This window comes from Pistacia vera, unplaced genomic scaffold (genome assembly GCF_008641045.1).
Source record: "Pistacia vera cultivar Batoury unplaced genomic scaffold, PisVer_v2 Contig268, whole genome shotgun sequence".
NCBI classification, from domain to species: domain Eukaryota; kingdom Viridiplantae; phylum Streptophyta; class Magnoliopsida; order Sapindales; family Anacardiaceae; genus Pistacia; species Pistacia vera.
Window position 1 is genome coordinate 329,344 of NW_022196077.1, and position 18,938 is coordinate 348,281.

Consider the following 18,938-nt stretch of genomic DNA (forward strand, 5'->3'; position numbering starts at 1 on the left):
AATTATGTAAGTTATAATAATTATATAATATACTATAGTATGTTATAGTTAATTAACTATTAAGTAATATACTATAAATTTTTAATGTAAATTATAATTAATTAATTTTAATCATTAATTAAGTTTGTATTAATGTTTATAAAAAATGTTATAATTGACTAAGACATTATACATAAATCTATAAGTAATACATAATTAATAAATTTCTAATTATTTAATTAAGTAATATACTAAAGTTGTAACTTATAAGTCAATTAATAAGTAGTAATTAATTAATGTAATGCTATAATTAATTATACTATAATCAATTAAGTAATGTTATAAAATTAAATTAATTAAGTAATCATTTAACTAATGTAATGGTATAATTGAGTAAGTATGATATTAACTATTAATTAAATTTATTATGTTTATCAATTTATCATATATAATTAATTAATTACTAATTTATCATAGATATACTTGAACTTGATAATTGAAGTAAATAACTAAATATATTATTACTAAATCAAATATACTATTTTATTCAAAAATAATTCTTTTAATAACATTAAAATGTAAAACACTTTTAATTGGATCATAATTCCAATTATCACTTAATTAATCAAAACTTTAATATATATATTAAAATTAAAACTTAATATGGTGTAATTTATATAATAAGTAATTATATTCGTATATTTATTTAATTAGGTATTCTAAAATTTAACTTTTTATTTTTTAAATTTTTTTATATGAAAATAATAGAAACTCTCTATTATTCACATTTCACAAATATTTCATTCTAGTCCAGGTTTCAAAACAGGTCCAAATAGGTTCCAAAATAAGTTCCAAAACAGGTTCCAAACAGATAGCAAAACAGGTTCCAAAAATCGGTTCCAAACCTGTACCCTCTACAGGTTCCAAACAGTGTACCCTTTTATAGGTTCGGTCGGTTCCTCCACACACAAGAACCGGAATCGGAACCGCACAGTTAGATTCCAAAAATTAGAACCGGAACCTACCCGCACAATATCGGTTCCGATTCCGGTTCTACCCCTCGGTTCCGGTTCTACCCGCTACGGCTGACCCCTATCTGTACATATATATAATTTGAATTTACTCTAAAATTTATATAATTTAACAAATTAATCTCTTAATTTAATTAGTTTATTTGTTGAATAATTTGTTTACAATCTATTTTTAAAACATTGAATAAACATCCACGCAATGCGTGAGCCCTATGTTAGTTAATTAAATAAACAAAGAAAAAAGAATATCTTACTCTTGAACTAATAAATAATCGAGTAAAGGAATTGACTTAAATAAACAAAGAAAAAAAGATATCTTTACTCTTGAACTAATAAATAATCGAGTAAAGAATTTGACTTAACTAAATTTTAATTTATAATGAACTAATAAGAAATAAACTATTTAAGGATATTTTCATTTTTTTGGTCAAATATTAATAGAAAACACTAAAAGAACCCGACGAAGGGTGGGAAAGTGTCATTTTGAAACTTGACGGGTGGGAAAGTGTCGTTTTGCCAAACCTTGGGTGGGAAAATGTCATTCTCAACCAACAATGGGTTGACTGAGTGGTAAAGGCTTGGGGCAAGGGGTTTGCTCCTCTATGGTCTCAGGTTCGAATCGCAAGAACAGTTGTTAATATTGTTGGCTATAGACCGCAGAGCTTGCCGTGTTTCGAAAGCCTTGTTTGGGGTCGAGGACTAACAGAGGTGCGCATAAGCTGTCTTGAACACCCTCGGTAACAAAAAAAAAAAAAAAAAAAAAAATGTCGTTCTCCCACTTTGAATATATAGTTAAGGCCTTTCTCAATTTACCCCTGAAGGATAGTTAAAGTATAAATGCACCCAGGGTTATTTTTAGGTATTAGAAACCCCCTGCAGGATGGAGACTAATGGTGGCCACAGAGAATGAAATGCCCGGAGCAGCGCTGGTAAATACTCACAGATGACCAAAAATTTCTCTCTGCGCTCAGGTAAGTGATACTTTGAAGTTCCGTGCCCCAGATTTCTTGACAATATGTATCTATTTTTTTTCTGTACTAGGTGTGAGAGCGGGTGTACAAGGACTGCTAGTGGTTCAGTCTGAGAACAAGTGTTTGCTGAAGGAAGGAAAGTAGGTTTCCCAATGGACATGATGAATATAGAATTTGTTGCCTATCAGCCTTACATGATGGACATTTCTTTTGTCTGGTATATTCACCAAGAACAAGAGTAATTAATGGAAGCTTCAGGACCTTGGAATTATATTGAAGATTGATATAAAGTGGATTTGAAAATTTGTCTCATTGGCTCCTTGACCTTGAGGTTATGAAGCAAAAGGAAATCTTGCTGCTGTCAAAAGCTTTGAAAAGGATTTTGATTCTCGAGGTAAAATACCGATGAAAAATTGAAACAAGAAGAATAATTAAACCAAAACATGATTAAATCTTTGAATTTCTTTACTGTGTAATTGTTAGATATCCTCCATTCACAAGTTTTGTTTCATCCATAATGATCCATTAAACTTGAAGCAGTAAGAATTAGCAGCAAAAGAAACAACGTAGGAACTTAAAAGGGAAATGATGAAGCCAAAATACTTATGGGCTGGGCCTTACTTCAGATTTGAGCCCATTAAAAGGGCTAAGCCCACCTCTAAGAGAAACATAATCTATGATTAGGCCTTCTAGTGAGCTACTTATGAATCTAAATACTTCTCATTAAGGGGACCAAATATTAATTAAAATAAGGTGTTTTGTTGCTAAATATGTCATATGTGCATACCGATATTTATGGAAATTATTTAAATTTAAAGGTTTATAAATTAAAAAATATGATTAATAATCATCTTATTTTACTTCTCACTACTAAAAAAGAGAAAAAGAAAATCCAAAGGTTAACTCATATAAAACCGTGAAAATAAATTTGAAAAATTATGGGTATTATTATCTTCTTATTTTAACAATAAAAATAAAAATTGATTAGATTTGGAAAATTAATATTCTAATTTTGGTGGCGGCCGAAGAAATAGCGGTTAGGTTTCTCTAGCTAGAGTAACATCGTCATAGATTCTGCCACGTGGAAGTATTTGACCGAATCTGGCACCTGCTCGTCACACTGCCTTCATCCTTTCCACATTTTCCCTCACTTTCTAGCGACAAAAACACAAAAGTCAGAGAGTACTCTGCTCTTAACCAAAAAGAAAAAAAAAAATTTATATAAATTTTCTTTTCGAAAGCTCTGGAAAACCATTCTTGTGTTCTAAAACCTGCTAAAGGTACAAGCTTTATCACCCTCTCTCAGAAAAAAAAAAACTGCATTTTTCCGGGAAAAATTTGTGCAGGTCATTTTCTGTCTAAACAAAAAACCGATTCATGTCGTTGAGTATCAAAAGTTTGAGTTTTAATTTTTAAATAGCTTTTTTAATTTCTTTTTTTTTTTTTCTTATTTGGTAATTGTTTGTCAATTAGGTTATTAGTTATATAAACTTTTGGGCTTGGGATTTATTAATTATTGTTATGGGTGGTTTTACGGGTCATTGATTGGTTTTGTGTATATGTTGGTGAATGTAGGTGAATAGATGACATTGTGTGCGGTTTCAGCCGCTGTTGCTTCCACTCAGAGAATCACTTTAAACCATATAATTTGTCCTCTATATACATTATGCATTTGTAATATGATGCTTTCGTTATGCCTTTCGTTCTTTTGTTGATAAATTTGGAAACAAATGTTATTTGTTGATGATGACATCAGTTATTTTAGTGCAATGCAGGTGATTTTAGGGTGGATTGTTGTTTGTTTTCTATTAAGCATCTATGAGCATCGATTTTTTTTTTCTTTCTATTAAGAATTTATGAGCATCAATTTTTCTTTCTTTTTCTTAGAAAACCAGTCCAAATGGGGTAAATCTTTCATTTTTCAGGCTGATTATGTAGAGTTTGCATTGTCCAATCCAAGGGGGAAGCTCTCACACTTGTCATGCAGGCATCAAGTGAGACAGCCTGTTAATGTTGTTCAATTATTAGCAGTAAAGAGAAACATCCCATGATTGCACTGATGAGGCCTGGTTTCGGAAAGAGAAATATCTCATGATTTCACTGATGATGGCCTGGTTTTGTGTTCCGAGACTAATAAAAGTTCTGAGCACCAAGATGTAGAAGTTGTTGCCTCTGTTTCATCTGTGGAAGAAGACCTTTCTCAGGTGCCAAGAATTTGAGAAACCCAGGTCGCTTACATGTATTAGCGTCTGAACAATGGAACACTTCTCAACTCCAATTATGTCACGGGTACGCTATGTTTATTTATATGGTTATTATAATATTATGATCCATTAGGCAGCGGCTGGATTCTTGGTTTATTCTTAAGTGCTTGCGGAGTGGGACACTAATAGCTTGGCCTCCAATATTTCACCTCTCAGTATTTCTTGAACCATCTGATGGACTTTAGAAGAATAAAATTCTATGATTCTTCCATGGCCATATTTAATTATATATGCTGCTTTGTTCTTGTACCAATCTTTACACATCTCTCACTCATCAAGCTCTGGTAATTTATGGAATGATAAATCTGTTTCAATTGCCAAACTGCTGTTTATTTGGAAGTAATCTGGGTTACCATGGTATGGTACTTTCTGCCTTCTAAACATAATTTTTTTTTTTTTTATTTGTGTCCTGGCAGACATTACTTGGAGAGTGCAATAAGCTTAATTCATTATCTAGCTCTGAAAGGCCTTGACATTGAGCAGCTGAAGGAAGATCTCTCTTCTACTGGTCTTCTAAATTTGAAGACTATCAATTCATATGCTCTTGCATGTCTAAATGCCGGAATCCAACTATTGAAGAACCGGAATACTACTTCTCTAGATATAGAAGAGAACATTAGTGTGGGAAGTTGCACTCAGGAAATATTGACCAACAGCAAAATGAGAAGTTCACAGCTAGAGCGATGAGGAAGAAACTGTTGTTCAATAAAGAGTTATTGTTGGGTACAATTTGGGGTAACAGAACTACTCATGTTATGGTGACAATTGGCAAGAAGCTACTGAGAGTGATAAGTGACATTCTTAGGCTGATGCCTTCATTATTAGGATACTCATGGAAACCCTAGTGTCTGGAGTGAAACAATCAGAAGAGTAAAAAGAACTTCTCAAATGCTGGAGATGCCATGTCGAATTCTTATGGATTTAGTTGGACCAAAAATCCGTACAGGGAGTTTGAAGCCTGGTCCATGTGTAACTAAAATATCCCTCAAGAAAAATGCTACTGGAAATGTGATATTGCCAGCTCAAGTTTGGCTTTCTTACAAAGAAGCAGGTCCTCCCCCTTCTCACTTGTCTCCTGATGCAGCTTTATTCATAGATGACCAAAGATTTCTCAGTGAGCTCAAGGAAGGTGATACTTTGAAGTTTTATGATGCTAGAAGGAAAAAAAGGATGCTCAAGATTACAAGACCGTTTCATGTTTTTTTCTGGTACAGGGTTTGTGGCTGAATGCACGAGGACTGCTTATGTTAAGTCTGGGAAAGAATTGTATACTAAAGGAAAGAAAGGTAGGCTCTTAACTGGAAAGGTGGTGGATGTCCCTGCCGAAGGGAAATTTATCTGATTGAGAGTTGGAGACTTGCTAACCATATCACGAGATAGTTCATTGGAACAGGAAGATTTGTCTGGTCCAGCTAGCCTCGGTCATAGGATAACTTGTTCTTCTGGCTATCTATTGGATTCAGTCAAACCTGGAGAGCCTATAGCTTTTGATGATGGAAAGATTTGGGGAGTAATCCAGGGAGCAAGTAATTCAGAGATTGTTGTGTCTATCACTCGTGCTGGTCTTAGAGGTACTAAACTTGGATCAGAAAAATCCATAAACATCCTGGAAAGCAATATCCGGTTTGAGGGTCTTACTACAAAGGATCTCATGGATCTGAAATTTGTTGCTCGCATGCTGACATTGTGGGTGTTTCATTTGTTCGAGATATGAGTGATATTGTTGAGCTCTGTCAAGAATTGGAGAAAAGGAAACTTCAGAACCTGGGTATTGTTTTGGAGATTGAGACAAAAGGGGGTTTGAGAAATTGCCTCTTATGGTTTTGGAAGCTATGAAATCTTCAAATCCTTTGGGGTTATGATTGCGAGAGGGGCTCTTGCAGTGGAGTGTGGGTGGGAAAGGTTGGCAGATATACAGGAAGAAATTCTGTCTATTTGTGGAGCTGCCCATGTACCAGTCATTTGGGCAACTCAGGTCCTGGAGTCACTTGTCAAGTCTGGTGTCCCTACCAGAGCTGAGATTACCAATGTTGTCAATGGAAGGAGGTAAGTGTTCACAGTGTTATTTACCCTGGAATTTCATTATATTAATCAGACAAGATCTGTTGATAGAGGTTCATTTTCACTCTTCCTCGTGTATCTATGGCCATCTATGGCCTGATGAGCATGGTAAGACCCATATAGCCAATTTTTTGATATTTTCCGTAGGCACCTAAGATTATTAGCATTTACTACTGCTTTTGCAAGTCAGCTAATTTAAAAAAGGATGGTGTTCTCCTTGGTCTCTAGACTTCATTAAAACACACGTTACCCTTATTACAAAAAGAAATATAACAAAAAGAAATATTAACACGCCTGATTTGGAACTCTGGCCGCCTAGGGTTGACCCGCCCCTGCATTCAAGTGTTGACGCACCCCTGCATTCAAAGATTAGTGTACAACCTCCCTCAAGTCTTCAGCCATTAGAGCAAATGCTTCAACTTCTGTAAAAGCACAAAGATTTCCAGGTGAGCGGGGTAATGGGTACAAGGGGTTAGGATCAAAAGCCCATATGGGAAGCTCTTCACCCAAATAGTCACCCGCCCTAAAGACAATGCCTCCACTGTTCATACTCGTTGATAGACTGCCTTGCATCACGAAAAGCATCTGCCTAATTAGCTCACCCTGAGTTACAATGGAAGACCCTGTCCTGTATAGCATCGGCTGACGACAGTTACACATTTGGTTTAAAAATTGTTCCTCCATTCCTCCAAATTGTTGTGGCACCTAATTAAACAGATCCAGGATTAATAGACATTTCAGTAAAAAATTTGACACTATTTAATAATTATTCATCTATCATCTTCGTTTTAATGTTTGAGTTGGCATTATAACTATTACATTTTACTTTCCTATTCTTAACCATTTATTCACTCTGTCTCTGTCTCTCTTTCTCTTTTTCGCCATTCTGTTTTCTTTCTTTGCCTCTCTGTATCCTTCTCTCCCTTTCTTCTCAAGTTATTGCTCCAGATGAAATATTGCATGTAAACTGCAAAAGCTTTCCTAAAGATTAGTTATTCACTAGCTTTTTTTTTCTCTCCGCCGGAGCCCCGTTCTGTATTTTTTCACCTTGATTACTGAAAAGATAATCAAATTATGAGTAGGTTTGAAAACGAACTCACCGTCCTGAGCACTTCCAGGCAAAGTTCTTTTTTTATTTGGTTACGCAGGTGCTCTGGGAGATCGTTGAGATAATGTTCTGCGCCAAATAGTCAGTAGTTCGCATAAACCTCTCGTCGAAGATTCTCAGGGAGCATTCTAAAGGCTCTCCACTGCCTTATCTCTCGTGCCCTCAATCTCCTTTCCTCTAATCTTTGGGTTTCAGAATGCAGATATATCTGTTTCACACATGAAACACAGTTAAACTCATTGTTCTTTTGTAATTCGTCTAATCTGTAGCATAATAAATCAACTATATAAGAGACTAGAACTAGAAAAATATATACCAACCTGCATTCTTCCAACGACAAAGAAAATTAACATGAGGCTAGTTAGAAAAATCGAAATCACGAACAGGTTTTCCTCAGCATCGCTACTTACAATGAGGTCTTGGGCCATTGTACTGCATGCAATTGATAGATAAATTTTAGTCAATAAAAATGCAAATGTTGAATTTGTTAAAATGAGTCCACCAAGAGAGTTAACATGGTATAAGTTTTAATATCACTAAAAAAGGAACCATTTTTGCTTAATTATGTGAAACAAGAGAAGACTTCCCCAAACGAGGTGAGTCTAAAATGAAAGGGGAACCACCCAAGACATAAACAGATATGTGAAGTACTAAAGCTCCGCAAATCTTGTATTCACAAGCTATAATCTTATGGGCTTGTTGCTACTCCGTTACCAGCAAGGGCCCAATAATGTAAACCTGTTAGTTTAAACATTAGAATAGGGGTTCTGTTATGGGCTTTAAAATTAAAAGCTGATCTTATTTGAAGGATATCAGGATAGGAACCATAAATATAATGTATGATATCTTTTCTGTTTTGGACAGCCTCTCTTTTCTGGAGTTGGAAGAACGTGGCAATTAGATATGGAGACAGAGTGAATAATCCCTGTTTATATAAATGGTGTCAGAGAAATAACCAAGAGCCACTTGGGCATTGGACATGACATGCACACGGCTAAATGTTAGTAATTATTTAAAGCTTGTAAATATAAACAATCAAATAAACATANACATTAGAATAGGGGTTCTGTTATGGGCTTTAAAATTAAAAGATGATCGTATTTGAAGGATATCAGGACAGGAACCATAAATATAATGAATGATATCTTTTCTGTTTTGGGCAGCCTCTCTTTTCTGGAGTTGGAAGAACGTGGTAATTAAATATGGAGATAAGAGTGAATAATCCCTGTTTATATAAATGGTGTCAGAGAAATAACCAAGAGCCACTTGGGCATTGGACATGACATGCACACGGCTAAATGTTAGTAATTATTTAAAGCTTGTAAATATAAACAATCAAATAAACATAAAACTTAGAACTTCGTGATTTTCACAAACACAATAATAAAACAATTATTTTGAGAAAACATACCAGCAGCCATGATAATAAACTTTTGAAATAAAAACTGATTTCTCATCTCTTAACCCTTTTACAAATAATGCTAAAATTGATGGGAAAAATACGTTAACTCTTATGGGTAGAGGAAGGACCAATTTATATATGGAGAATAACAATTAATCTGATATATCCATCAAGTATCCATCTAATGGCTATGATTCATTATTCAATAACCACATGTACTAATCGAATTTGTTTGCACATGTAACTGATAAAAAATTATTACACATAACCGACAAATTTAAAACAATTAGAAACTGTCAACATTTGAATTAAATTCAAATTAGTGGATAACTGATAAGCCACTTCCAACAGTCTCCCACTTGGCTCATTTGATAAACCAACATGCATGGTTAATGATATAACATCAACCATGCAATAACAATGAAACCTTTCATTATGCCCATCATAATCACCTTAGCATAACAAACTACTAAATGTGAGTAATAGCAGTTGTATGTTGTTTATGTAACATATCTCCTTCCATGCACCACTACAAATAGTCGATCATCATACTCAGTCTATAAGTTATATAAACATAATGGTCCACGATTATGTCTTAAATGTCTTAAAAGACTATCCATTTCTTTGTTAATTATGTATACATCAATACAAGAAATAGGATATATATTTATATATATATCAGAAACACAAATTATTGAGCTTAGAGTGTCAATGCATCAATTATTATAACCAAGACTCATTCTATCTACATGTTCTTTAAATGCCTTTGGTTGCAATCCTTTAGTTAAGGGATCTGCAATCATGAGATTTGTCCTAATATGTTCATTAGACACTCGTTGTTTCTGAACCTCCTCCTTAACGACAAAATAATTTAATTCCATATGTTTAGCATCTCTTGAGTATTTGTCGTTCTTGGAGAAGAAAACTGTTGCAGAATTATCACAGTAAATTTTCAACGGCTTGATAATGGTGTCAACAACCTCAAGTCCTGAAATAAAATTATGCAGCCATAATGCATGAATTGTAGCCTCAAAACATGCCATAAACTCTGCTTCCATAGTTGATGAAGCGATGACAGTCTGCTTAGCACTTTTCCATGAGACTACTCCTCTAGCTAATAGGAACAGATAACCAAAAGTAGATTTTCTACTATCAAGGCATCTAGCAAAATCTGAATCTGAATATCCGATTATTTCTAACTGATCAAATCTTCTATATGTGAGCATATAATCCTTCGTTCCTTACAGACATCTCAAAACTTTCTTTGCAGCTTTCCAATGATCAATTCCCGGATTACTTTGATACCTACCTAACATACTGATAACAAAACTGATGTCTAGTCTAGTACAGGTTTGGGCATACATCAAACTGCCAACAACCAAAGAATAAGGAATTGATTCCATTTTCTTTCGTTCTATATTGTTCTTTGGGCATTGCATAAGACGGAATTTATTCTCTTTTTGTATAGGTACAATGCTTGCTGAACATGATTCCATGTGAAACCTCTCTAAAATTCTCTCAATATATCCTTTTTGAGACAACCCCAACAATCCTTGTGATCTATCTCGGATTTTTCAATTCCTATCACATAGGATGTCTCTCCCATGTCTTTCATTTCAAAATTCTTGGTTTCATATAATATGCCCAAATCATTCGCAGCGAGCAAAATGTCGTCGACATATAAGACTAAAAATACAAACTTGCTCCCACTAATCTTTTGGTATATACACCTATCAACTGTGTTTTCCTTAAATCCAAAAGAAGTTATGGTATCATTAAACTTAAGATACCATTGTCGAGAACCTTGTTTAAGTCCATATATTGACTTGTTAAGCTTACACACCATATGACATTTTCCTTCAACTGATAAGCCTTTAAGTTAGTCCATATAAACTTCCTCCTCAAGATTTCCATTAAGAAATGTTGTTTTCACATCCATTTAGTGTAACTCTAAATCATAATGAGCCATCAACGCCATAATAATTCTTAAAGAGTCATTTTTAGAAACTGGGGAAAAAGTCCTTTATATCATTCTGTGTTGCCATTTGAACCGCATTTGGTCTTAAAAACCCATTTACAACCAACTCTTTTTGAACCTTCAGGCAAATCAACGAGATCCCAAACTTTATTTTGTTCCATGGATTTCAACTCTTCATTCATAGCATCAATCCACTTATCAGACTCATTACAATTTACGGCTTGTGAGAATGAAACCGGATCCTTATTAATTCCAATGTCAAAATCTGAATCTTGCAAGTAAATCACATAATCATCTGAAATTGCAGGTCTTCTTTGTCTTTGAGACCTTCTTAATGATGATTCTTGTGATACTTCTTCGTTAGACCTTAATGAATTAGGTTCTTCATGGAATGATTCTTGATTTAATTGTTGTTTGTTATTGTTGAAACGCTCTACAATAGGAACAACATCCAGAGTAGATTTAGGTAAGGGAGTTTCCACCCTTGTCTCTCTGATATCTATCTTTTGTTGTTCATCACTCCCACTAATCTCATTATTTTCAAGAAATTTTACATTGCTAGTTTCCACAATTCTGCAACTATGGTTAAGACAGTAAAACCTATAGCCTTTGGATTTCTCTAGATAACCAATAAAGTATCCACTGATTGTTCGAGAATCCAATTTCTTTTCATGTGGGTTATAGATTCTTACTTCCGCCGGGCAACCCCAAACATGCAAGTGCCTTAAACTAGGTTTCCTTCCAGTCCACAACTCAAAATGAGTTTTGGGAACTACTTTACTAGGAACCCTATTCAATAAGTATACGACGGTTTTTAGAGCATGCATCCACAATGATAAGGGTAATGAAGAGTTACTCATCATACTTCTAACCATATCCGTTAGTGTTCTATTACGCCTTTCTGCGACACCATTTTGTTGAGGTGTATTTGGCATAGTGTATTGTGCACATATGCCTCGCTTTTCAAGAAATCTTGCAAATGGAACTAGACATTGTCTTGATTCATTATACTCCCCGTAGTATTCACCACCTCTATCAGAACGTATGATTTTCACCTTTCTATCTTGTTGCCCTTCAACCTCATTAATATATATCTTAAGGGCATTAACTGCTTGAGACTTTTCATGCAACAAGTAAAGATAACCATAACGTGAAAAATCATCAATAAATGTGATGAAATACTTTTCTCCACTAAAGGTTGGAGCTTCAAAAGGTCCGCATATATCAGTGTGAATAATTTCAAGAAGTTGTGAACTTCTTGTGGCTCCTTTCTTATTGTGTTTGGTTTGCTTTCCCTTAATGCAATCCACACACGTTCCAAGATCAGTAAAATTTAGATTTGAAAGAATCTCATTCTTTACTATTCTTTCTATTGGTTCTTTGGATATGTGACCCAAACGTCTATGCCACAAGAAAGATGAGTTTTCATTTAATCTACCACACTTAATTCCAGAATTACGACGTACTATAAATAGGGATTCAACAAAAATACAATCAAGATTTAGTTTATATAAACCATCACTAAGAATACCAGATCCAATAAAAATAGTGTTCTTATACAAACTAAAACAACGTTCTCCAAAACTAAGAATAAAACCAGAAATGTCCAATTTAAAAAGAGAAACTAAATTACGAGAAATAGAAGGAACATAAAGGATTTCTAATAGATCCAGGTGATGGCCGGTATCCAAGATCAAGCGATAAGTCCCTATTCCTTCGACCAAAGCCTTCATTCGATTCCCTATAAACACAAAGTTCTCATTTGGACTTGTGGTCTGGATCGTAAGGAAGCCCTACATTGTATTACAAATATGAGTGGTAGCACCAAAATCAAGCCACCAAATATTACTTATAAGGAATTTCAGTCAAATTTGATTCGAAACATACTAAAGCACTTAGCTTACCTTTTTTTTCGAACCAAGCCATGCGTTTATGGTAGTCTTTCTGATAGTGCCTAGGTTTCTTGCAAAAATGGAATCTATCGGCCTTGCATTCCTTCTTTTGATTTTTAGAATCATACTTAAACTCATACTTTTTCAATCCTTTCTTCTTGATTCTTTTTGTCTTCTTTTTACCAGATTCATGCTTCACAAGGTTAAGTGAATGACCTCTTTGATTTTTCAACCTTAATTCCTCCTGTACTAACTTACTGGACAATTCATTTAAACTCCACTTATCTTTAGTAGTGTTGTAGTTTACTTGAAATGTCCCATACTCGAGGCAATGAGTGAAGAATAAAGTGAATTAAAAAATCATCATCAATGGCCATACCTAACCTCCTTAATTTTGTCGCTATGTTTGTCATTTCAATGAGATGATTGTGCATACTTCGAGAGTCATCATACTTCATGGCTGTCAAAGAAGACATCAGCGTTGCAGACAAAGATTTATTTGCAGAATGAAATCTATCTTCCACAAAGCTAAGATATTCTTTAGCATTGTCAGTTTGTGGAAGACTGTCTTTAATGTTGCCAGCTATTGTCATCCGCATAAACATTAGACAAAGTTTATTTGCCTTATACCATGATTTGTGATAGAATTTCTCTTCATCAGTGCTGGTATCAGTAATATCAGCAGGTTTCTATTCATCGAGAGCCATGTCCAAATCTAAAACTCCCAAATTGAAATGAACTTGCTCATTCCATTCTAAGAAATTCAATCCGTTAAACACAACAACAGATGATGCTTGAGAATGTAAAGAAAGAGGAACTGGAACTGCAATTAAATACTCACCATTAGCTCAAATAAAAATTGATCCAGAAAATATAATAGTAAGATATATCAAAGTTCTCCTTTGGGTAGATGCAAGGATATATCATCATTCAACATGCCTATTTTTCTTTATAGGTGATTACATATATTTTTAATTAATTATATATACTATCTTTGGATATGTAAATAAAATCAATGAAAAATATCAACTCACCTCTTTATATTCCTTATGCATAGAAACTGACTTACCTTTGGGTATGGCTAAATTCTTATGGACAAGGAATCTTAAAAATTCTAGGCATCAAAAGGACAACTTGAAAATTTTCATATTTCAAATTTAACAACGTACTAGTTTGACTACTTTGGTGACTTACAAACTATCATAATATCAAACATAAGCTTATATAAATCAACTCTCATAATTAGAATATTTACTTGAATAATTTATTAAACATTAGAATAAATTATCTGTAATATTCTGTAGAGTTAAATATTATTAATAAATCATAATTGTTCTTTCACTCATGGTTTTGATAAAATATTAATAAGTATTTTATAACACCCATGAAACCAAAATAGAGAAAATTAAATTCATCCTTTATTGCAATATGAAATTGCACTATTATGCTTTACATACATATAGGATTCTTTAGTAAAATTCTCTAGACCAAAGAGCATTTGAATTTAACAGAATACATAAAGATATAATAAACATGTAAAACCTAAATTAACCCATTAAAGGCTAAAACCTGAGTTAAACCATCAAAGGCTAAAGGTGTCACGGGATCCAAACTTCGTGAATTCATTGCAAGTAAAATAATACAAGGAGCATGCATCGATAAAAATAAATAAATACCAAAGCAAGCCTAACATGATTAGAACAACAACTAAGATGTGATATTACATCTCAATTACCCATGAATTCAAGCGTAAGCCAGTACAATAAAATACAGAATTTTATTTCACAATAAAAATCTGCAACCAATTCGTCACTTTCCAAGTGCAACAAAAATAACAAATGGCGGAAGCTAATTCTTTAAAAGATAAGGCCACTAATAAAGCTAAAACATAATTCATATATAAACAAAGACAATTTCCAAAGCAAACAATTCAAAGTACCTTACGTAATACCCATTAATGAAAGAAAATCTTTGATCCGGTAACTTATAATGTTCAAGGTTAAGTGCAGCGAAATATCAAAATCTTCAATTTTAATTTCTAGGGTGCATAAGAAATTCATAGAAACAATAATCATAAAGGAAAATCATGAGTTCCAAAACCATGCTTGATACCATATGTTAGTAATTACTTAAATATTGTAAACATAAACAATCAAATAAACATAGATTTTAGAACTTCATGATTTTCACAAACACAATAATTAAACAATTATTGTGAGAAAACATACCTGATCCTTAAGTCATGATAATAAACTTTTGAGATAAAAACTGATTTCTCCTCTCTTAACCCTTTTACAAATAACGCTAAAATTGATGGGAAAAATATGTTAACTCTTATGGGTAGAGGGAGGACCAGTTTATATATAGAGAATAACAATTAATCTGATACATCCATCAAGTATCCATCTAATGGCTAGGATTCATTATTCAATAACCACATCTACCAGTCAAATTTATTTGTACATGTAACTAATAAAAAATTATTACACATGTAACTGACAAATTTAAAACAATTAGTAATTGCGAACATTTGAATTAAATTCAAATTTGTGGACAACTGATGAGTCACTTCCAACACTAAAGACTCCAGTCAATTCAATTAATTAGATGATAAAAACAGTTCAATTGGCTAGAAACAACTAGCAGAACTCAAACCAAAGCAAAGCATCTATATGTGTTAATGCAGATGTTTAATAATGTAGATAACCATCTCTTTAATTTTCAAATGAGATTTTATACATTTATATACATAGATAACAAACCTTGTAGTTAGCAATCCCCGTCTTAAACAGTAGAAGAGCTTGGGCATAAATTTTGTCTCCTCCACAATACCAGATTGAAGAGCATCTTGGAATATCCCGAAACCATATAAACAGGCTTCTTTCCAGCAATCAGTTACTCTTTCTATAGCCATCAAATACCATAAGCCTCCAAATACCTAAAAAGAGATCAGTGACTTTTTTTTTGTAAAAATTATATCAATACAAATGCCTCAATGATAGTACATTAGCTTAAAATTTTTCCAAATACTATATATCTACATACATTTTGTATTATAACATGAACTTACATGACCTGGAAGCAGGTAAATAATGAAACAGAAGGCATCGTTGAGCCGTTTTATAACCTCAACAGGTATGGCTCTTTCAGCTTTTATATATAACTTGCAGATACGAACAAGCTTTAGCAAGTATTGCGCAATGATAGTATATTTTAGCCACTTCACTGCATCAATAAATTCCCAGCCTCTTGCCCTTCTTATGATCAAAGTTACCACCTGGACACAGCACATGCATCGAAGTTTAAAATCAATATATACGCGACAATGTTAATATTTAAAAACGAAGATATTGTACTTTTATGATTATGAATGCTTAGAAAAAATGACCAGAGAGAAAAATAGTATGGGCATAAATTGTAATATAAATTTGCAAGATGCAAATATAAATTCATAAATTATACTACATCTTAATTACCTGTGGGAGAGGAAGAATGCAGAGGATGATGTAGGGAAAATAGTGTTCAATTAGGGTTTAATTTTGTTTCCCTTTCTTTATTTGATTTTCTTATTTATTTAGGGTTTTATATTAGGAATTCAAGTAGTTTTTTATTTTAATTAGGAGTTTAATTGATTTAGGAAGTTTTAATTTAGTTAAATTTTACTTTCTTATTTTATAATTAGTCTTGTTTTAATTAGTTTTCATGTTTAAGTAGGATTTTATTTTTTTATTTAATTAGAGTTTTATTAGGATTGGCTGTAACCACCTTGTATAAAGGTATTATTTGTTTTGGGGGATATACAATATTCAATAAATTATTTAGTTTTTACTTTAGATTTTGCGGTTTAAGTTTCTGGATTGAAGCTTATGTTATCAGTTTTAAAGGTGTAATCATATGCTAACCTTGTTTATCACGCTAACTCGTTGCGCCAGAGGACATCTAAGACAACAAAAATTATTCGCCTTCGTCTTTCGTGATAGAAGATGAAGATTATATGACACGAGTCAACAAGAAGCCGAATAAGACATACTGCAATCATCAAGTTCGTGTCCAACCGAAGGCTTTTTTTGTGATCATTGACCTGAAAAATGTAGAAGAACATGGGATCCAACAGGGTTGATATTATGGACAGCCAAACTGCAGTCCAGTTGTACGGAGTCTCCTCCAGTGGGTCAAATATATTCCTCAAAGGAGGAGGCAAGTTTTTGGACGCCAAGATTTCATTACAGAAGTTTGCAAAACGTTCTCTTATAAATGAAATCTGTCCTGCCATATCTTCTTCCAAATTCTAGTTCTGGAGACTGAACAAAACACTGACTAATCACGAAAACACGAAGGTTTAATGTACAAAAACTATAGTAAGGAAACTTACTAAAGGATAAGAGAAGAGTTTGGTTTGGCTGATCACACGGTTCACACCACGCCATATCATAAAGTCCAACTTATATTAACCATTAACACTTAACTACACTACTCCATGTCATAAAGTTAGAATAAAAGTCTCCACATAGCTCCGTAAATATTAAGAATAAAGTCTCCACTTAGCTTTGTAAATGTTTAGGATAAAGTCTCCACTTAACTCCCTAGCACCTTATCCATAATCCATGTAATGTCGTTTACTCAGAAAGTTAGAATAAAGTCCACACGTAACCCCGGACACCTTGGTTTGGTTACAAAAAGAAAATCTACAAACTACCCCGGTTACATGTTACTATATCAAATTATTTTACAAATATAATTAAAATTTTGCATATTGTTTAAATTAAAAATTATATCAATTCATTATACCATATAATAGTGACATATTTGTGTCACATGTTAAGAAATTTAAAATTATATATCATATTATTTGATTTACAGTAGCATAATAAATTACAACAACACTTACATATAACTTTTATATAAATTTGTTAATACATAAATCTGCATCAATTAGAGTGATCTGATCGACCTTGGCGGGATCCAAACTGGTGTGTGCATGATTACGGATAATCAGCGATGAGCAAATGATGAATGTCAAAAGTAAATGACAATGAGACTTTTAAAGTGGTTCAGTGAGATAAACTCATGAGCATATGTCCACTGTTCTTGTATTTGCTGTTAGAGCTTATAGTCTACGTTCTATCAGAATTTTCTAACTCATTTTTCATCATTTGAAGGGGTTTATATACAATGTTCGTACAAAGGAAAGAGCGAAAATAAAGGGATTACAATTGATTTGAAATGCAACTCCGGTATTCTCGCGATTAGGCGCTGTGATTGCACAAAGATTGCTGTCAATCTGATCAATCTTAGATATCTGGGATCTAAAGTTATCTGGGAATTGGTTGAATGATCATTCGGATTGTTTGCAACTAGCTTGTGCTGGGTCGAGCTATATCTCGACGAGCTTATGCTAGGTTAGACAATCAGTAGAGTCGGACTGATTCTGAGTCGAGCTACATCCTCGCGATAGCCCGAGCTTGGTGGAAAAATCACACACAACATCTGCCCCCTAGTGTTTGATGCTCGTTTCCGGCTTTGAAGAATATTGCTCGATTTGATATAAAGCTCGACACTATCAGTAGGTCACTAGATGCAGGTTCGGTTGAACTCTAAGGGTCGACCTTATGCCCGGTTGACGTATTTCACACTTGGATTTTTATCTTCTGTGATACCTGAAAAACTCAGAATACGAAAAGTTAGGCAGTTATGTAAATTCCATGCAGTCGTGTCGTATTAAATGTGGCAACCTTTGGCAGTCACGTTTCACCACGCGTGGGTCACTATAGCTGTCTATGCGTAAAGTTGAGGCGACGTGTGGCGACGATTATGATTATAGTAGTTTGATGGTTCGTCGCCCCTCGCGAATAGATGACACATGGCCATGTCTGAGGGCTGAAATTGCTCAACGAACAGAGGATCGAGATTCACTGTAGATCGACGATCACGATTGAACCCCGCCTATTCGTCTCCCATGCAAGCCACTATAAAAGCTGGCAAAGTTGTGAGAAACTCATTCAACCTACGAAAAATCTTCTGACGTCTTTGTTCACTCTGTTGCTATATCATTGTCATCACAATGCTTTTTTCGATGAGTTCTTGTACTCCTCTTGTTTTGGTAAAGCTTTTTTTCCTTCTCTTTATCTGTTTTTTTTATTTTTGCGTCCAAGGGTAGCCATTGTTGTGGCCACATTGAGTTTTCTAGGGCTTTAGTAGGGGTTTTTGGTGTGTCTTCAATGGTATTGGGTTTAAGAAGGGTTCATCGCGGTG

General features: G+C 33.9%; 1 pseudogene; it reads left to right on the plus strand.

The window, feature by feature from the left end:
* The first annotated feature begins 1,953 nt into the window (after window positions 1–1,953).
* LOC116133303 lies at window positions 1,954–6,295 on the plus strand (annotated as a pseudogene).
* The last annotated feature ends 12,643 nt before the right edge of the window (window positions 6,296–18,938 follow it).